Below are 22,833 nucleotides of genomic sequence, written 5' to 3' on the forward strand. Positions count from 1 at the left end.
AACTTCAAACGATAAAGACCACATGGTTCAACTCGAATTTGCCGGAAAAGCATTCAACGAGGTATATAAATGTGCCCATCATATGTCGTCGGCAGATCACAATTGAAATCTGAAATAAAACTCAATCGACGGATCTCATCAATAATGCTTACGGTCACGGTATGAAATATGCATAGAAGGCGCCCATGTTCCATATTGTCATTCCAGTGGGTGATCCCGGAATTCGAATCTCGTGTATACGGGGCTGTGAGTCAGTCAGTACAACGTATTGTCCTCGACCAAGCCCTGAACAACGCCCCGTCTTTGTGCGGCTGTTGGTAGTAAACACGAGGTACAAGTACATACATACCAAATGATAAAAAAAGAAGTCGTGCATCCGGAAATAAAATGGTTCTTTTGAGTCTCACTGAAGAGGATAATTTTCTAATGACACTCATTTTGAAAGTTCGTGCATGCGTAATATTTGTCTTTTTAACCGTAATTCAAGGTTGCGTACTGTGTTTCTTGATTTGGTGTTCGACAATGAGTTCATGTAGGACATTTTCCTAAAATCGAGCAATCGCACACCGATTACTCGTGGCTCGATGCACCCCGACTTTTATCTTCCTCGCTGCTGTCAACAACCTGTGTGTAACTGGGCTTTTGAGAACAATATGTTTAATTTGGTAAAAGAGGACTTGATCAAACACATCTGAGAGTCAGCGCACTGTCTTATGACATTGGTCAAGATGTCGGAGACACGTGCTATAGTGAGCGGCAAATAGTGGGAAACAAAAATATGCTTCAACAGGGATCTAACGAAACACTCTAATTTCAACAAGGTGACCGAATTTAAAAAAAATCTGACGATTAATGGGTTGATAAATAATCCTCCAATGGTCATGATGTGAGCTTCCGGTCAGTCATAACGGTTGCTTCCGAAGCTGATGACGTTGAACGCATTACTAAATGGGAATCGAGTAACAATATGGTCTCCAGAATGTATACAATGCAGAATTATAACACTATTAATAAAATCATCCGTCAATATTTAACCGCAACAATACAATATTATGTAATGGTTCTCCTACATAGTAACTGGGATATAATGACTGTTCATTCAATAATATTTACGTCCGGTATAACGATGTGAATTGCTGGTTTATACGAAGCAATATCTCATGCCAAAGAGACTGTAAATCATTCAAAAATATACCATAATTCAAAGTTGTTATCTTGAATAGACGATGTTGTATTTACGCAATTGGTCGAAGATATTCAAGTCATACCGTTAGTTTGACGTCCGACAAATCAGAAACCGCTCATGTTTTAAACATTCTACAAAATGAATTCAAATATTGTAAAAAGTATATAAAAAAAAAAAAAAAAAAAAAAAAAAAAAAACCAAACAAAGACTGAAAAAATCTAGATTTTTTGGGATTAATTAACTTAAATTCAAAGTAACAAAAACTTTGCGGCATGTTGTATGTAAATGAAGCGCTCAAGGCAATGGATACATCATTTTCTATAACATTGGCTTTGTCTTGTGGAATAATAAGAAAAACGAATCACACACCATGAAAGAATAATAATCGGATACGATGTTTTTTCCCCCACACTCTGACGTGGAAATAAATGTTTCAGAAGCCTTTGGTGATGTTACGTCATGGAGATGAATGCTGACGGTTTTTTTGTGTTCCTACGGAATGACGCTCACGAACATCTAAATAACACAATTGGTTATTAAATGATTTGCCAAATGGTCCCTTTAAATTATTCCACACAACGAATGATAATGATGGAATAAATCCAGTTAGGATCAAATAAATAATTAAGAGATAAATCACTAAAAGTAGGTTATGTTGATTACATATTGCTTTTTCTAATTTCTTAAAATTCGATTGACACCAAGACTGTGTGCACTGTAAATTACTTATTAGCTAGTGCGTTCTTCATTGACAGGTGTCGGTATTTTTTCCTTTTGAGTTTTAATTTTGAATTCCTGTATTTACTGAAGGACCTCAAGAGAGTTTTTGCACTAAGATGCTTCTAAATGTAGTATGGGAAATCATTGCATGTAAGCTCTCTTTGCGGCAATGTGGGGATGTTTTGGTCCCTCGCTTTTCGGGTACCGAACAACACTACACAAGGGTGTCGAATCATGTAGCAAGATGACTACCCTCAACACCTGTGCCTTCTCTGGCAGGTAATGGTCCTTGAAATTTATTATTTTACCTGATCTCTTTATTACCAGTGTATGCGATCTGGAGTGATATAATTAATAAATTGATAAGAAAGTGAGAGGGTAACTATATGCCACCTTTCACCTACAAAGTCGCGGTCAAAATGGAACAAAAACTTAATTTGAGAGTACTGTGGTGAAGTCGGTGCAAGGCGGCGCTCTGCGATCCAATTTAACTTCAACTCTGTACGAATTATTCTATTTTAAAATACTTTGAAGAATTTATGTAAATGAATTAATTTTAACAACTAGGTACACCGAGAATTGTTTCAGAATTTACGGGTCATTTTCTTTGTTATATAAGTACACAACAAAAAGACTTATTACGAAAACGTCAATATCACAAGACTAAAGAGTCTACAAGTCACGTTTTTGTGTTTATTTTTAAAACAAGTTTTGACGGTACAAGTGGCATATATTTTGTCGATGCAGTAGAATAAATTACAATCGACTGACGTTCACAACGATTTTGCTTGTTTTGATACAAATTCACACAAAAGGTATCGATAAGTATTGGCAACTTCGAAAGAAAGCCATGTAAATCGCAATTTCGCTGACTAACGTTCAGGTAGTTTGGGACGTTATAGCACCATCACTTCCGGTGTTTCCACTATCCAAGTCCTCAGATTTCACCAAAAGTGACGATCGTCTCAAGTCAGCCCCCAGGAGTATGTGAAGTCTCTGAAATAGGAAATAAGTTCACCACTTATACAGACCACAACTAAAAGTAAAATAACGTAAATATTATGATGCTGTCGAAGCACTAATTATTTTAATTGTCCCCACAACAAAATCGTCTTTGTTCCCATACCACAATTTGTATGCGCATATTTTCTGTAACTTTCACTTTCTATAATTCAATGCTGTCATTGTTTACTTTTTATGCGGGGGAAGCTCAATTTAAATTACATATAAATTTTGAAGATTTACACTTGTTATAACATTAGTGCAACTCTTCTAAAACTGTACTCCCATGAGAAAGTCCCCTTAGCGCGATAAAAGCAACAGGTTACACGTTGGAAATCACTTAATTGGGTGGCAAGCCAGACTAAGTTGATTGTGCCTTATATCATCTGATACGAATGTTGAAATTAATAAAAACTCTTGTCACCATTAAAAGTCGGCATTGTCCAGATCTCTGTAATGAAAGTTGAATGAAGCGAAAAGTTCACGCTTCTAAGACTTGTTACAGTAATTGGATTGAAGATGAATAGAAAGGGCCTAGGTTGCGATGCCTGATCGACTCTCACGCTGGACAAAATTTTGCGAAAAAAAATCTTGACATTGCATAAGGTGTACGGTGTATCAGCACAAGAAACTTGACCAATTATGATGGTCAGCGGGCAACATACGCCTTCTACATAATTACACAGCACATCAAACGCACCTTTACAAGTATTTAGTAACCTAAAAAATGGTCATTGTTGTCTTCAAGATAGAATTGAAAGCAGTCCAGGGGTCTCAGCACGTCTAATAACGGAGTTTTAAATACCTGACTTCCTTTGATGCCCCTGGGTGGACGGCCGGCAAAAGCCGCTATCATTTTCACGCATTCAGGCAAATGGACCGTTAATGAAATGTGGACGTCAAATTGAATGGCCCAAAGAAGCATTAGTTTCATCCTGTTCTTTTTGTGTGTTAACCTCATGGTTTCCACTCGTTTGTTTCAGATTAGATACGTATTGTGTTACAAAGAAGACCTTCAGTATGTATATTTGGTCACCTGGGATTAAACTCTCACAAAATTCTCAGTTTTATAACAATACAGACGAGCGATTGACCGTACCTTGACTCAAGCAGAAGTGTTGGATTTCTGTTTGGAGGTTTAAAGAAGCATAAGGGAGTGTTGATGTTCTGCGTTCGCCAATTCTTGTCTAATCAATTTGACATTGCACAAAAACAATCACTTCGATGGAACAAGATATCCGATATAAAATGGAAGTCATAAACTTTGCTATATATACACTGTTTTATGGTTCTTCATTAAGGTCCCATATAATCAAAATCATACATGTACAGGTACACCCGTCTCACCATAGCCTAATGGGGAATCCGAGACGTATTCATAGTTACTGGAAGAAATAGTCGCTGTTTACCAGTCTTACAATCATTGTAGATTTAAGAAGGGTGTGCTCATCTAGAACTAGATACCCAGCTTCCTATAGCCGGTTCTTTTATGTTTCTTGGAGAAGCAAAGAAACAAAATACAAAAAAACAACAACACCAAAACAACCCAATCAATTCAGTAAAAAGTAATAAACATGCCAAATACTCACATCGTTAATGTACATGTACACACTATACTGTATGGATGTGAGCGCGCATGGTATTACAATAATTCATCTTCTATAAATCTTGCATCCTTGTACGATTTCTTGACAACAAACACGATAAAACATGGAACAAAGAGGAAACTGAAGTCGTAGACATGACACTGCTTACAAACATTATCTATCAAAGTCTCCGGTATGACATTTGCCATGATACATCAATTTCAAAACCGCTAACGTTTCTGGGTCGACTTCACCTTCAAGCATGGTGTGAAATAACACTCTTCAGAAATAACCGTAAACGAGTTCAAATTAAACTAGGAAGAATTGTTTTAGCACCTGATGTCTCCCCTTCCATTTTCCAGTTTTAAAAACATTTTCGTTATAACGATCTAGTTCGTTAATACAACCTATCATTGGGTCAAATGCTGTCTGACGTGTATCATACCGATTGTTAGGCCGTTCTTGGTACACTGATTTTGATTACGGATAACTCCGTTTACCTGATCAGGATATAGGGCTCAAGGCGGGTGTGACCGGTCGACAGGGGATGTTTACTCCTCCCAAGCACCTGATCCCACCTCTGGTGTGTCCAGGGGTCCGTGTTTGCCCGACTATCTATTTTGTATTGCTTATAGGAGTTATGAGATTGTTCGTTATCTTCAATTTTCCTTTATGAATCATCCTTAAAGTGGAAAGTTAAGAGTTACGGTACATGACAGGCACCTACACGTGCATGTATATGTGCATCAACCAAGGAACAGTGTTGTGAACATATGATAGTAAATCAAACTTACCAATATACCAAATATCAAAGGCCTATGTCAAAAGACAAAGAAGTTATGGTCCGTACAAAAAAATGCCCCCCCCCCCATTCGATTATCTGACCTCTACACAAGAGGTCAAGGTTAAAGGTAATCAAAGGTAACGCGACAAACTGTCTTAACATAGTATACCCACATACCAAATGTCTATGTCAAAAGACGAAAAAATTATGGTCCGGACAACTCCCCCAAATCTATTATTTGACCTTTACATGAAAGGTCAAGGCCATTAAAAAGACACTGTCTTATCATACTAACATACCAAATACTTAAGTCAAAACACAAAACAAGTTACGGTCCGGACAAAAAAATAATGCCCCATTCTATTTTCCTATTATTTGACTTTATATCAAAGGTCAAGGGTCATCAAAAATGGTACTCGACACACTGTACCCACATACCAAATATCAAAAAGTCTTTCAAATGATAGACAATAATCACTAACAATGATTTTGGCCTCACCTTGGAATCTAAACCCTTACCCATGGGATCAAAATTTTTATAATTTTGGTAAAAGACTACCTACGTCTTCTAAATATCTATTTAGTTGCAATTTAGTATCAATAGTATTTAAAGAAGATATAATTATTTTTTGAAATGTTTCACATATAAAAACTATATATACCAAGTTTGACTACGCCCTGTAGTCAGAACCTCTACCCCAGGGATCATGAAATTTACAATTTTGGTAGAATCTACCCTGCTCTACATCACTATGCATTTAGTATATCTTATACATGTACAGTTCTAGAGAAGATTTTTAACATGGATGAGAGAACGGTTAAGAAACACCTAGCGACGCGACCTTGAGACAGACAGCAAGGAGATGGGGCGCGCCTAGAGACAGCCAGAGAGGGCAGCCCAGGACCGAGGACTCTGGTGGACTGTCGTCGACGGTCTATGCTTCGAGAGGAGCGATGGTCACAAGTAACTGTCGTTTTCTAAAGAAAAAGAAACTTAATTAACGTGAAACAACCCTTTCCTATAATTATTAGAAAACTTAATTAACGTGAAACAACCCTTTCCTATTGTTATTAGAAAACCCACGGTTGATAGATGTGAAGGACTGACAAAACCTGTAAGTTGCTAGGTGTGAGTTTAGGTCTGCATCCCGAATTCTATGATTAATAAAACACGCGTATAAAATTTCTTTAATATCTTCAATGATAGGAATATGGGTTCCCTGTGATAATTCATTATCATCTTGAATGATATAAACGTAGTCGGATTTCACCCGATGTTTCCGCATTATAGACACAATAATTCACTAAGTTTACATTGAAATCATTTTGAAAACTGGAGCTAATAAACTATGTTCGTGCGACACAAAATATCTATTAACGTTTTAAAACAAACTCCGTGTTATTTTCATTCTATCTATCGCAATTCTTTCCTCCGGCACCTATACATGTACATATATGAGCCATTTTGAATTCAACAGAGATCTTAACATTACTCGGGCTGAAACTAGAATATCAGTAGGGGAATCTGCATGACGTCATGCGTCGTTTTGTCCTAAAGCCAGAATGAACCAGTGATGAACCCATCGAGAAGACCAATCTACCAAGGCCAAGTATCTCAGTTTTTGCTGCATTGTTAACAGCCATATTTACCCAAGTTCTGATTGGATAGTACTGTTTAACTATTTGATATTGTCAATTTTTTCCACTTGTCAATTTCGATCCAGCATGTTGACTATAAACTTGACGGTTTTGGACAATTATATAAATGTGAACGACCGGGCATGATTTCTGGAGTATGTTGATCGACACTAATACATGTATTTTAATAATGCATGTGTAATTCGTTTACCTTTTACGGAAGCAAACACAGAAACTGGACCACGTGCCTACTACTCACACCGTGAAGCATTTATTTCTTAAAGACGCCCTTTCCTGACGATCTGTCGTTATACGCCACAAAACTACTAACCAATATGTATGTGTTACTTTTGTATTCATTTTAAGTTATATAATAATTATATGTATATATCTATAATGTGAACATATTTAATTCAGCGACACGTTAATTGCAGATGTCCTTCATGATTCTTCACACTTTTTATTAGAAATTTGTAAATACAAGTAGTTGTTTTTGGACGTCACAACAAAGGTCAAACCTAAATAGGTGAGCAACAGATTATCACTGAGAGGAATCTCAACTGCATATATTGGAATGACGTCAACGCGAAGGTGATGTATTAAGAATACAGAATCATCGAAACAAGTCAACAATCGCCTTGAAATAGCCACCTGTTTGTGTTATAGAATACCGTTCATGTAAGGAGCTGATCAAATGATCTCTATATCGATCTAAAGAGAGCGCATCAGGTGCGAATCCTCTGATACACATTGATATTAGAATCACGACGCTTCACGTCGCCGCGGAGATACTTGGTGTTATCAAGTGCAATCACATACCCAAGTTAAATAAGTCATCATAATGAATTGTTCAATATTTGGCAACATTCTTTGAAATTACTCCATTTGAAAGATTTTCAGATTCGATAAATGCAAGAGCGCTGCTCATCTTTGCAATTGTTGCTACGTCACAATGGAGGCGTGCCTGATCCTTATCCGGGCACTTTGCCGTATCCAGTGGTTCCGTAACGAGAATAAATTAAGTCGTAATTGTTTCTACTTATTCGATAATCAAACGATGGAAGTTTATATTCGTCTTTGTAGTTTATCGAAGTGATCGCCATGAAGATAAGTACCCACGATTTGGAGTCATCGGAAGGCTGCGACAAAGCGCGGTGTTGTTGGTGTGCTCATTGAAAGCCTTTGTTTCTGCTTGCACCTCTGACGTCTGACGTTTAGCGTGCCTTGGTTCTCTGTTTTAAGACTAGATCCTAAATTTAACTCCTTTTATCGCTCTATCTCAGTACAAAACGTTCAATCTCAAGATCTATCTGTGGAAAAAATCTACTACACACATGTATTCTTAGGATTCTGTTTAAAAGGCATTCAGTTTAGAACCTCCATGTCGGAAAAGCTGACATTTTCCATTATGGCAATAGGTGTCCGTTCTCCAGTGACATCTTAAAAATAAACGATGAATCATTAATTAAAAAATGTAAACAACATGGCACAATTACCTTTATTACGTTGACATGTGGAGATATAATGAACCGAGTGCCCCAAACAACCAAACCTGTCTACCATAGCATCGTATGTAGTATCTATCGTCTTGTTTAACTAGAACCCGATATTGATGGGTGATCTGTTCGATAGCGCCCTAAGTCTTGGGCAAAAAAAAAAAAAAAAAAAAAAAAAAAATCCAAAAAAGGAAATTCGCATTTTCAACGTCAAAGAGCTAAAAGGGATGAGAGTGGTTATTCTTTAGAGAAAGTTTTGGTGCATACAATTTCCAACTGCAAATACCCGAAGTGCTTGTTGACTCTCTATATGCAAAATAACATGAAGTTTGAATTTTCCCGACACGCCGAATGTTTACATTCTACCAATTATATAAAAGTTCTCAGAAATATCATATTCACGCAAATTAATCACTTGGTTATGCATTCCAGATTAGAAATGTTTCATATTTCATCCTCCTTGCAGTTCTGAAGTACCTTCATACAAAGCGGCTGTTTATCAGTAGTCTATATAAATAAGAAACCGCCTAACAGAAAGGTAAAGTTCAGTCGTTCTCCGACAACGCAAAGGGAATGGATAGGTATATATAGGTATGCATACATTAAGAAACTAACAAAATCAACAAATACATGCTCTGTATCACGCAAGAGGTGTTTACCAAGATAAAGAGAAGAAAAACCTGCACGATGTTGCAAACAGGCTAATATTTCAGACCTCGGGGTATCGCTATTTACATCTTTTTTGTTAAAATCTGTTGGAGCGAACAACGGAAAGAAAGCAGTATTTTTCTGGTATCATACAGCTTTCATAAATCTTTTCTTGCGCAATTCTTATTTCTTTCGTGGTGAACAAGAATCGTGAGACATTTTTTAAAATGCAAATTAAGCAAGGATGGTAAAGAAAAACGATTGCCTGCTAAATATATGTGCAATTCTTCATCATTAGTGATAATTTGTACGTTACGCTTTGCAGATCATGCACATCAAATACTCATTTTGGGAATAAAAAAAAAGCTTCTTATCATTTTCAGGTCTAAAACATCTGAAATACGCTTAAGCCAACATTTTAAAATACGTATGAGGAGGTGGAAAATAACAATATGGTTTCGGTAGAGACGAAGAATGACGTTACAGTGTCGTCATCATGCGTCATATTCTTCACGTTCCTCTCGGTGTTAACAATGGCAGAAATAGGAAATAAGGATATTGTTAAAGTTAATAAATGATTCACTCAATCAAATGTAGACTTTGTCAAACCTAAATATAGACAGTATCGATGACAAATGATCAGATAATACGTTATGCTTCGTTTCTCTACTTCACACCGATGACATTCAGGATAACTGATTTTATTTTAGAAATCCATTGAAGCGGAAAGAATTAAATTTGAATTAGATTGTAAAAATTTCAAAAGAGATCATCTGCCGATAAAAGTGAGGGACAACAAGTAGTGCCTTAGCCATCAGCTTATCTAAATACCCCCAAATATCGTGAAATTAAAATTGAATTTAGAAAAACAAGATTTCAATTGCAGTTTAAATGTGCCTGGATTTAATGTGGGTTTCATCATAGGATTAGACACGGGGATTAAAAAGAGGTCGCATCGTTCATCAATTGAACAATCTGAATTCGATTGTGACTGATAGAGGGGTGTCTATTGACGAGATGTTCGAAATGACCTCCATAACACGCACCAAAAAGTGGGGCATTGGGTCCCTCAGATATCTGTAAATGTAAAAATATTTACATCTTTAAATAGTTCCAAGTGAAACTCGCGTTATCAGTAAAACATGCTTGTCATTATATATTATATATATATATATAATTACTATTGGTATCACTGCACTTTGTGAAATATTTCCAGCTGATTTCATTACTGTCAAGAACAAAAGGAAATACGGTGCATGTCGAATAAGATTAATGTCCCAAGGGACAAATATCGGGAAACCACCTTAAAATTAACGACACTGTACACTATACACATCCGGAGAATTAATTTTGTGAATATAATCTACAAAATTTTCTCAAAATCCATAGAAACTTCAGGTAGAACAGCAACACACTCCAAGTCTTACGAATTACCAGCGCGTTTTCTTTATATATTCTATATACATCCCCTCCATGATGATACTGAATAAATTGACTTTATCTTTCGAATACATCGGTATGAATTATTGATGAATTTTCTTTCAAGTGACAGCGAAAACGACATATAGACTATCAATCGAGAATCTAAGACACAATTTTTAATCAAGAATCATGTGTATGAAAAATCGAGAAAGAAAAACACCTAATAACAATAAACAACAGTAGTGATTAATCACGGATCATTAGGGGTATAGATGGCATCTTGAGTAACCCAAAACACAAAGGTCGTGCGTCCCTGTCTCCAAGCGACACACTAGCAGGAGGCCATTGTCAGCATCTGAAAGTCAGCGTGTACGATGACATCAAGATCAAGTTTTAAGCTATCAAATAACGCTCGGATTGTTTAAGCGCTCACAATGATTGTCTGTAAGAAATGAATGTCTCCTTCCCGTGGTACATACAAAACTGACACCCTCAGACAGTTATACAAAACGGCAAACTATACAGTGATAGAAATGATATTGAAGCACCCTTAGGCTTGGTAGGTGTTCGCTGAATGGAAATGGGTAAGAAGATAGAAATGGGTATCAAATGTGAAGAAAGGGTGTCGTCATTAAACTTCTAAAAAACCCCAAACAAATTGTATACGAACACATTCGTTCTAAATTCATTTTGTGATTGGCGGGGATAGAACCTACCAGTGAGTGTTTTCAACAGTTCAGACAGTGTTTTCAGTTCCTGGAATAATTTCCGTAGACACTCCTGCGTGATAACAACTACGTTCAAGATAACAAAACCACAAAAAACAATCGAACATGAAAAATACCCGATCTGTCAATAAGGAGAAAAAATGACGTCTTTACAATATCAGAAATTCGGGTGGGTTTAAAATAAAAGCATGTTAGAAATTTGATACGGTCAGAGAGGCAACTCGGAGAAATGCATTCCTGACAAAGCGAGAACTACACTGTATATTTTCGTGTTTGATGTCTCGGTTAGATGGTCAATATTTACGGGTTGCTGGTTCTTTAACATTGCTGGTATCTGATGTGCCCCAGTGACAAACCTTGTGTTGACAGCCTTTATGTAAAATTGGCAATCATTGCGTAAAGACGGTAAAGGAAAATAAGTCAGACGTGGCCTTATCGCACCCCCAACTACAAGAAAATATAAAGTTACTAATCGAACCATATTACATAAAATCACTCGCAATCTTCAGCCGAGTTTCTTTTATGTATTTGCCGCGGGTGTTCCGTCTTAATCGGACCCTTTTCTCGAACCACTATCAGATTCCATATGACATATGTTTTGTGTTTTCTGTATATAGATTGATAAAATTTGTTGGAATTTTGATGCATGTGAGGATCAAAAGCAAAATAAAAATTGATTACAGAAATTCAAGTAACGAAGTGCATCAAAATGTACGAATTTGTCCATTCTTACATTCCTAATCCAGTTTGTCAAGCGACATACTTCTTCAATTTAACAAGTTAGTGTCGAAAAGCTATCCGATATGTCAAAATAGCCAAGGCATGCGATTTCTCGCTCCCAGTGGACATATCACTGGAAATAAAAGGAGTTTAAATGAGTTTGGACGTCATTAGGACTGGAAATGAAAAGTAAACAGTTTCTGAAAACTGTGCTGGGTACTCATTGTAAGCTCTAATAGTACATGATTAAGTACGCCGGATCTCTTCTTAATGAGCCACCTTTCTTTGATAAAATGGGCAAATAGAAAGGTGTGTGTAAATAGGCATATACGACAATTCGACAATTGTAAATTCATTTCTGACGTGTGTGCGAATATCCAGCTTTTTAACGAATAACTCAAAAGCACTCCATGATTTGAAGAAATAAGGTATATACCGTACGTACAACCAGACCGGAAGTATACCCTGAAACCAATGGAAAAGCATGTACTGCTCAACAACTTGGTAAATATATTTCCCGAGTGACACCCACAGGTATATAGACCTGAGCGGCGTAGTGTGTAGTGCACTCCATTCACAGAAAAACAAATCCTGTAGGGAAGCACCGGGTGTGAGTTTAGGTAGTGGTTATAAAATTAACTTTTCTGTTTACTAAGTCAATAAAACCACGACTGCGGAGGTGCTAGCATTATCCCTGTTATTTGTCTTAGCGAGTATACACAAGATATTTTAAAAATATTAACGCAGATACAACAACCCAGAGCTGTTCAAAAGTACTCTCTGGTGAAGAACATTAATAAACGTCGTCCACAAATCAAAGTATTGACACCATCAATATTCAATTCCAAAAATAGCAATCTTTTTTCGTTTTTTGTCAAATAATCATCACTTTAAACTGACATTTATATATAAATTGAAGCATGTCTCGATTTCAAAACTTTGGCCCAGAAGGTACTCCCATTCAAAACTATAGGAAATTTTATACAATTGCCATGATATTTGAAATTCAAAACTAGTGTCCGTTTCCCTTGTATCAGTGAATTAATGCGGATTAATATATGTCTGCGACACCCAGTTAATTATCCAACGGAGTCATTTAAAGAGAAAAGATCGTGTATGTGGCAAGAAATAAAATTTACACAAAGAGCCAAAACAAATGGTTAATCAGACTTTTAAAGCCATGCTGATTAAACAATTACATAACAATCTACTTTAAATTTCTTCCGTTGAAATTTGACAAAAGACTTGGTGGCTGTGAAGAGTCGCATCGGTGTAATATTAACTCATATCCCAAACATTTATCTAGTGGGCATCCATGGCAGGTTAAAGAATGCTAGATAGAGATAACATGTGACGAAATCACATGAGACCTGGATTACTCTTGCGAAATTATGGTAAACACAAAAATAAATAACTTCATAGACTTTCTTGCGTCACTAACTTACGGCACGGACCACAAAAGCACTAGAGACCTGCGGAGAAAAATATAAATATTTTCTCTATACATATCGTGTCATGATAAAGAGTAATTTTTACTGGAATAAAGGTAAGGGCTGAGATGACAGGTACGGCATCCAGTCGAGGTGTTGTCTTTCGAGTGTAGGAACGGTGAACTTATAGTTACGTTCTCATCACGCACCGCGACCAAATTTCTCCGTCAACATTAACACATATTACACATCTTTAGATATACCAAAGAGAAGCCGTAAGAAAGGTAATTTTCGCTGTGTAAAACTTTAATGACAGACTTTGTCAGACAGAGGCCATGGGTCATTGCATAGTACGGACATGTCAGTGTGTTAGAGGTATAGAATAGCTGTAATAATGAACACTAAATACTGATAATATCAGGTTAAAATTTTATCACATCTTCGTGATGGATAAATAATGATAGACCGACGGGCTATATGCCCGGGGTAAAACTATTCCATATACATTTTCCATATCTATTCTATACAGCGGCAAAAAGCATCAAATGGATGGTTGACTTTTGTGTGTTTAAGTCCTTTTTGGCTGTTTCTCGTTATTTGTATGATACAGTGTTTGTCGGTCTGAGAGAAAGCTGACAAGGACATGGACTGGCCACAAAGCCACTTCTCATTGCCTCACAGACGTTTGTTTGGTTTGTACATACAAAAACCACGACATACAAACAATGGTGACACCATCAAAGACCTTTGGTACTTCAGTATTCACCAGTTTGCTAATTGATGATAAATATTGACATCTTAATCTGTTAGTCAATTTACATTAGCTAATTCTGATACTTTTTTTAAAGTGTAAAGTTCTTAAGCATCACCTCGATAGATACCATGAAGACTATTATTCTATATAATCAATGATAACTCTCAGAAATTAATTTCCCCCAAAACGCTTCCAATTAAATTTTAAAAAAAAGCGCGCCTTTGGTGTTAAATGTAAGGAATAAATAGAAAGTGTGTGAAGAATGGAGGCCTTGTTGACGTCGTTTAATGCATCCTTCTGGGAAACACTACCGATATCAACCTAAAGATGATGTTAATCCTCTTTCTCAGTGGGTTCCACCCACTGTATGGTCTCCCCTCCAGCACTTCAGAGGGGATTAGAGATCTATTTGTTTTAAATCGGCTAAAAATTCAATTGCAGTCGTATTTTCAAATCTCTTCCATTTAAAAAAAATCCCTGTCAAATAGAGAGACAGATAAAATGTGACACTAGCAGGCTTTCATGGTATTGTTAACCAGGCATGTCTATCATCCAAATACTCAAAAGAATGTCTGGAAACCAACATTTCGACCCAATAAATTGGGCAATAACACATAGTATACGGATCCTTATTTCTTATGGTTAAGGAGATTGTAAGGCTAATCTATCACCTACGCGACTCGTCCCCTACGCACTTTCAACGCCAATTGCGTAATATTGTTTCCGTACCCGTTATCTAAATATAGATTTTTACCAAGGTCGTGGTATTTCTCATGAATGAATGGCAATCAATTCATAAAATGTAATTACTCTTTTCCAGCTTTGCAATGACCCAGATAATGGAAGTATAATGACTTCGGTCAGAATAAAAATTTGCTGTAGCACTATCGATGTAATAGGTCACCCGATAAAAAATACCGATAACACAGGACAGGAAATGGCTCGTCACATTAAATTGAAACTGTAACCCTTCGTGATTTTCAATATCAAATTTTTGTCGGCCACAAATCATGGGTCCTCACAAAACATCCAAGAAACAATGAGCGCTTAAAATGCAGTTACCGCGGATGGGTCGTTATGTAATGGCCATTTTTTTTTTTCAGGGTATGGATTAACAGACGTTGAGCACGTTCCGTAACTAGTTTCTACTCAGAGAAATACGACCTTCAAAACGAGATGAAATATTTATAGTTCTCGCTGCACCGAATGAGTAAGACTGTTGAACCGACTAAAAGAGTATCCTTTTGAAGTTATATTTATGTTTAGTTGTGTCTATTTCTATTATGCACACCTCTGTTTGAATAGACTAATAAACATGTACGTGAGAAAGGCGCAATCACCGATAAACATATTTCTTCAACATTAAAAATAAAATAAAATACTGAGCAGTACCCTTCTCGAAAAATACGGTGTCGTGGTACCCAGTAGTGTTTACTTAAAGGGACGGTTATTCCAAGGAGCCTTGCATGCATTTTATCTTCACAGGCCAAGGCGTAGTTTTAAATAAGAGAATAATGACACTGAAAGGTTTAAAATTTCCGGTTGAGCTTGGTTAGGATGATATGTGCAGATTTGAATAAATTTGAATATAAAATGGATAAGATTCCTGCATTTATATTGAGAGAGGGAGAAGAGAGGAGACAGAAAAGATTTAGTTTTTGTTCTCTTGCCTATTCATTTCTAAAATTTTGATATTTACACTTCTTTCCGGGTTTTTCCCCCCAGAAGGACATATCAATATATCATATCAATCAAGGTTTACAGAACATGTAACTGTATATTTTTGATGTTTGAAATAATATTTAGTGTAAAAAATGTATCAAGAGAAAAATATTGAACATTGTATAAGACGCAAAATTACGTACATGTATGCACGAGTTTCACACATCAAAAAAATGAAATACAAATTCAAGCTACATGCATGTAATTTGTCTACAATATTGTAACCAAAAATACGATCGGAAAAATTAGTGCCATATGTGACGAAGAGGAAGAGAAAAATATAAGTCTACCGCAATTCAAATGAAAAAAGATAACAAAATCTATTTAAAAAACAGGGGAAAAGACCTTCCATACTCTCATATGAAGATAAGAACTGTTCAAATTGCGGAATCGGTCATAATCATTACAATCATCAATAAGCGCAGAATTTATCCTCTATATATTGCCTATGTATAGTAACCTAATTTTACAGTTATAAAAATCGAATACATCAGCACAAAAGGGTGACCTTTTACATTTGTGATTTTATTACAGTAAGAAAATCACTTAAATCGCACAATATTGTCAGTGTTATAAAGTAGTTCATTGCATGGTTTTCTATTAGCTTCTTCGAGGTCCCATTTGACAAATATTGGATCCCAACCAGATTTTGAAAGAAAATTTATCCCCCAGGTAAATTAAGTATCTTTGAGCGATGTTATCTGTGAATTAGAATCATGTCTTTGTAGAAATCAATAACTCCAGTGGTTTCTATTTGTTTCCTTCAGCTTACGATCACCGATTTTTTTTTAAACAAACAAAACCGATCTTCGACGTGAAAGAAAAAGATTAAAATCCCCCTTTTTGGCCGATTTTCAGTTAATGATATACAGCAAGTGATCCTTGAATATTGCAATGAACGAGAGCAAGGCCTTGACTCGCAATATTAGAGTTTCCAACACCGCAACCACACTTTCGTCAAAGGGAAAAAAAAACTTACGAGTGCTTCATTATTCATTGTGACGGATGGATATCTATTATAGATGAAAACCCAGTATTATTATAAAAATAAAATACTTTTATTCTCAAAGCTATGTCCCACATTTTTTTCTGGGTGGTTGTAGTAGATATATACTGTTTCAACTCAATTCAAAAAATTGAGCATATACTAAGACATACTTGATGGGAGAGCGGAATCACCTTATTTAAAAAGAAGACGAAAATTGTGGTTTTAGTAACCATGCCAGTTATTCACATTTAAAAGACAACCAGATACGTCAGGCCAACTTTAACGCTTGCATTGGATGAAAAAAGTCCTTAGATTTTATCAATGATACTCGACGTAAAAAGACCGGAAACGGCATCTTAATACCCTGCTATACAGATACCAAACGTTGTCAATCTTTACTTTAAACTTCAAAATTTTTTTATCAAACAAATAAGACACGTATTGATACGCGGCGGCATCGTGGATTGCGATGTCCAGTGTAGGCCGACCTGATAATGGTATACCCCTATCTCTGAGGCCCTTTGTGTGGCAGTATTGCATCCCTTGAAAAGAGAATGTTTATTCAAGATTTTGTTGAAATGGAAGAGGGTAACATTTTATAGGTCCAGGTTTCATTAAAATTTTAATTCGACAGTTAATATAACCAGACCACCGATAGGCTATCTCTATAGTCTGTCCTTATTGTCCTGTTAAAGCTTTCTTCTTACTAGACACAAACCAGTCCTTTAGGCGCAACTATCTGAGAGAATGGGTGGAAGTTCAATGTTCTTAATGATTCAATATCAACAAATGTGACTGATCTACAGCTATGTCTGTTCAAACGGAAGAGATCCCCGATATGCCGATATATTCTTGGGTTGAAAATAAACTTTCTATAATTGTATGATAGAAATAAATGTGTTGCTGGCTATCATGGACAAACATCTTCATAAAATTTTATCAAGTGTTGGTAAGAGCCTCTCATTCACTTAGCGGGAGAAGTTTAATTATAGACAGCTAAATTGTCATCGAAAGAAAAAATCACTGTAACATTTTACTCAACTTTTAATACTGTTGTCTAATGAATTTTGTCTAGAACTCTTCCACCATATATCTTGGTGTATGAATATATACACAGAATAGTAGGAACAAAACTCTCTCACGCACGAACAATGCAATAAGTAATTTTTGTGTTTGCTGATGATTCTCAAAACTCAATGAAATGGAGGAGACATACTGATAACTGACACATTACACAGCGGTACTAATTTCAGATCTGAGTGTGATGCTTTATGTACAATCATGGCTTACACTCAACTGAAGAGAACACCTGAATTCTTTATTGGTCCACCACATCTAATCTGTCCCTCTCTAATATGATTTTTCTCCTGGTGTTTTACAGGTATCCATTTAATGAATTCAGCCCTGGTAGAATTTGATGAACATTAACATTTTCTCTATGGTCTATGGAAGGGAAAATAACCTCAGGGCAGCCTCGCACTGGAACATCCTGATGTGAATAGTGATGAGCACACTATTTCATGCTTGACAAATTAAGCTCTCATGCTTGAGAAACACATTACATTAATAAAAAAAGGCTATTTCTAAAAGAAAAATTTACCTGGGAAATTCCAACTTATCTAAAACTTTCAATTTCTTTTTGTTCTTCCAGGGGAATTAAGCATGTCTTGTTCTTGAAATTGAAAATGTCACTTGGTGTTATATCAAAATGAAATGGAAATGGTATTTGTAAATATAATTGAGTAAAATATGAGAATGATGAAATGAATTGCGTTCTCCAAATAATAGAAATCTTTTTAAAGGCTTGGCATTAAACAGTGGAGAGAAATATGAGTCAGATTACATTTATTTAATTAAAATGTTTACAAGGACATTATCATACACAGAAATAAAGAACTTGGGGCGGGGTAATGGCACTATGTACACCACAAAACATTTAAAAATCAGGTGTCACAGGATTAATAAATATTCATATTTCACAATCAAAAATCCATCAAATTGGAGATTGCAAACAAGAGTTTTTTGTACGATTAAATAAAAGTTTGGTTGAAACCACAAAACCCATTTGGATGTGCTTATTGTTTCTGATGTGTTAAATATTCATATTTTTTAGCATGTTCAAATCAATCAAAAAACAGAAGTGATGATACACAGTTTCACTTCGAAAATTACTTCCTATTACAAAACAATACAATATCAAAAAGAAGTTCTTTATCATGTCACAGATAAAAAAAAAATTCTTCCTTTGTCATTTTAATTCACTTCATGGTTATTTTTGAATAACTTATCCCAAACCAACCTGCATTTAGATTTTTTTTATGTGTGATGACTCAAAACACTTGTTGTATTTCACAAACATTCTTTAATCATCACATGGTTTTTGGAGTTCTGGGGAAAAAAGGAAGAAAAGTTTCTGTTTGCTCAAATATTAAAAAAAAAAAAAAAAAAGAACCAAAAATTCTTAAGTAACTGTGTTAATTAAGGTTGTAGGATTTAAAAATTATGCTCAGATCTTGTCATACTACCACAGGAATACTGGTAATTTATCATCTATCTTGAAAGTGTGGAATTTGCATATGCAAATGAATGAAAAAGCATACAAATAAGATGCCTGTTTAAATCATAGCCACAAATACAATTATGTACTCTGAGTGTGACACTTGTTGACCATCGAGGCAACTCTTCCCTCTTGACAATAGCGTAGCGTCATGAAATCTTTTATCGATTTTTACCATACACTTGATATGCAAGTAAATTTGACAAATCCATTTCAATGGCTCATTTCCTGTGAAATTTTCCTTAAAAAAGTGGAGATTTCATCATTGAAGATATTGAGTCAATACTACTTTCGAATTCTTAACAGTGTTTACACAATCAAAAAAGGAGAGTCGCTAGCTCAATTCTTTTAATTTGGGTGGTTTTAGCTTTCAAAAAGCAAGAGAAAATCCAAATTGTTACCTGCACTGAAAAAAGAAAATTATAGACTGACAATAGCTGTTTAACAGAATTAACACAGAGCCTGTTTAATCTTTAAAACTCAAGGACTTGTTTAGGAGATAGGGCATTATCTTTTAGGTGCCATTGTGAATTCCCCTGCAGATATTTGCTATCTGTTGCTCAAATCTGCTCTAAATCAGAGATACTGTCCTGTACAATAATGTGACATTTACACCTGTGCAGCTGACAAGAACTCCAGCAAATCCTACAGAAAACATGCACAGGTAGACTTCTAGAAACGCCACCAAGACAAATGATTAATTCAAGAAAATACATTGATGCACTGTTGTGGAAAAAATCACGCTTGAATCCATTTGACAAGAAAATACATTTATAACCGCTAAGACACCAAGAACATTTCACAGATTGTGTAGTCGCATATACACAGACTTTTTAAACATGTTACAAATCCTCTATGCATTGAAAGAGGACAGCAGTATGACTCAAATCTTATCAAATAAACTAAACTAATTTAGATCCAAGTAATAAGTTGTAGGTGTATAACCAGCACCTAGGAATTCTCATTTCTTCCTAAATTTAATAACAAACTGGTCTTCTTTCTAGTCCTCTGATACATTATTGCCAAGAGGATCTGATTTCCTTCAAAATAGCTTAAACTATAGGGCTGAGGAAAATAAAAACTTGATCCCCACATTTCAATATGTAATTGGCCCTGACCCTTGCAATTCTGTCATTTCATCATTACACATTGTTAAAACTGGGAATCACACGAAATTTAAAACGGACATTTGATTCCTCTCGGTGGATTTCCTTTAATCCTCAATAATTACATTGGCGGTCTGGTACATCTACACCAGCTCTGTCAAAAGCCAGGGATTTTATAAAGTGATAATATAAAATTTAATAGGTATCTAAAAGAATGGAAAATTTATTTATAAAAAGTGATTACATGAAATCCCTGTCAAGCTTTATGATTCAATTTATAGTGGTGACACTGCATGTTGTATTCATATATATTGTTATAAAATGCATCCTTTTGTTGCTAGAACTTGACAGTATGGCTTTCTGCCAAACAATGTTTGGTTGTGGAATATGACAGATTAGGATGTTGAAAAATTAAACATCCAATTTTTAAAAAGTGGCATCATGCCAAAAACCCACAGTACTGGAGACTTGGTGCAGATAAGTGATGATGGCACAGCGGGAAGCCATTAGATTTTAATGCTTTGTGGTCCAACAAAGTTATGATATATGTATGTAACTTACATAATAAATGATTTTATCCTACAAATCACCATTACATTACTATCTTGAATAGAGAACACTTGTGTAAATAAGTAAACATTGTGTTTTATGTTTCATGTTCAAATTTGAAGTGCTAATTACACCATACAAATCTTCTGATGCCTTTGATGTAATTGACGACCAAAACCTGCTAGTGCATTGTACAGAAGGCAGGCTACCTAGCTACACCATTTCCAAGCATTTCCTAGTTTTTGAAGGCTAGTAAAGCAGTGGAACACAATTAGTTATTAGGGATTTACATGGCAATAATTATCACTTTTGATGTATTCTAAACTGGGGATTAATAAATGTTTATATCTCACAGACTTTATTACAAAAAGAGATAATGTATTTGTTCAAGGTGTCCAATACCCAATCAAGGTAAAGCCGACTTAAAACAAAAGGTGGGGTGCACATCAAAATGGCTAATCCATCCAGCTTAAACATTCAAATCTGGAGATAAGATAGGCCCTTCTTGACAGTAAGCCTATTGTCTTGCAGAGAAGACCCACTGGGCTTCTCTTACTTAATGCAGGACTGAAAAATATACTTCAAAACAGATTTAAGGGGTATTAACAGAGGTTCAGTCCCAATCCGGCTTGTCAGTAATGAGGTGTGTGAGGGAATATTGAAAAACTAACAGCTTAATGTCAGTATCCCCTACACAATCTTCACATTAGTTGGTGGTCAAATGATCCAGTTTTGCCTATCGACTAAAAAACTTCCATCAAATATCGAATATTAAGAAATCCTTGCAATAACATTGGTCCAGGAAATATACTTAAAGAATATTGGTAAATACATCAAAAGCTAGAAAAGGCACTCGAAAATCATTGTCGATGTTTATGTCAATATAAAAACGGGGATCGTAACTGGGAACTGTGTGCCAATCAGTTTTGAGAAGTTCACAGAGATTATAAGGAATCAATGAATCATTTTGACCTGATATAGAAGTGCATGTAAAAGGAGGGGGTAAATTCCAATTTATCAACTTCCCACACTTGAAAGTTACAGGAAAACTGACCACTTAGCAAGAGCCTTACTAATGGGGTAGAACACTAGGAGACGATGGTCTCTAATGTACAGTAGCAAAAGTACACAGCTCTGTAAATCAAGATGATTGGGGGTGGGGGGGGGGGTCTAAATAAGTCTTCATTCACCACCATTGACATTTTTGGTATGCAATGAAACCTCATTCAAGATGACCAGTAGTACTTTGGTATGCCATGAAACCTTATTGAAACCTTATTCAATAGGTCACTTTAAGAGATGACCAGTAGTACTATGGTATGCCATGAAATGATCAATCAAATCTAATAAGTCACTTTAAGAGATGACTATATTACAGTGTAGTAGTATTTAGTGTTTATAATAACAATATTGTTAATATCCAGAATCAGAATTCTATATTGATCAAGTTTCTGTATTTGTTAAGCTAGACTGCATAACCAGTGCTTTGAATTATTCAAAGTCATTAAAGTGTAAACATTTTTTAGATAAATTTACATGAAATTTATTTTATGAAACTTCAATTTGAACTTTTACCTTTCTGATAAAATTGTTAAGAGATTTACAAATGTACACACTATATTGATCACAGAGTCATATTCTGGAACAGATATTGAACGTTCAAATGTATATACTGAAGAGGCCAAAATGGAGGTTTCATCAAATCTGATACAATCAGACCACACTGACCCTTCAGGTAGCGAGTGACAATAAATCAAGAATCAGAGTCAAAACAGGATGGTCCTCTTCACGTACATA

The 22,833-nt window shown here is 35.7% G+C and overlaps 1 protein-coding gene across 43 annotated transcripts in view; it reads right to left on the reverse strand.

Annotated features, from left to right (window-relative positions):
- Positions 1-7,254: 7,254 nt before the first annotated feature.
- LOC125652804 (uncharacterized) overlaps positions 7,255-22,833 on the reverse strand; it is an 81,381-nt gene continuing 65,802 nt past the window's right edge. For 42 of the 43 annotated variants that reach the window (XR_008803257.1, XR_008803256.1, XR_008803234.1 and 39 more), the window contains one exon: positions 7,255-8,355. The gene's annotated coding sequence lies outside the window, so the exon portion shown is untranslated. Of the gene's footprint in view, positions 8,356-18,424; positions 18,497-22,833 lie in introns of all 43 variants that reach the window. The other variant, XR_008803258.1, reaches the window with a different exon arrangement.

This window comes from Ostrea edulis, chromosome 5, assembly GCF_947568905.1.
Source record: "Ostrea edulis chromosome 5, xbOstEdul1.1, whole genome shotgun sequence".
Lineage (NCBI taxonomy): Eukaryota > Metazoa > Mollusca > Bivalvia > Ostreida > Ostreidae > Ostrea > Ostrea edulis.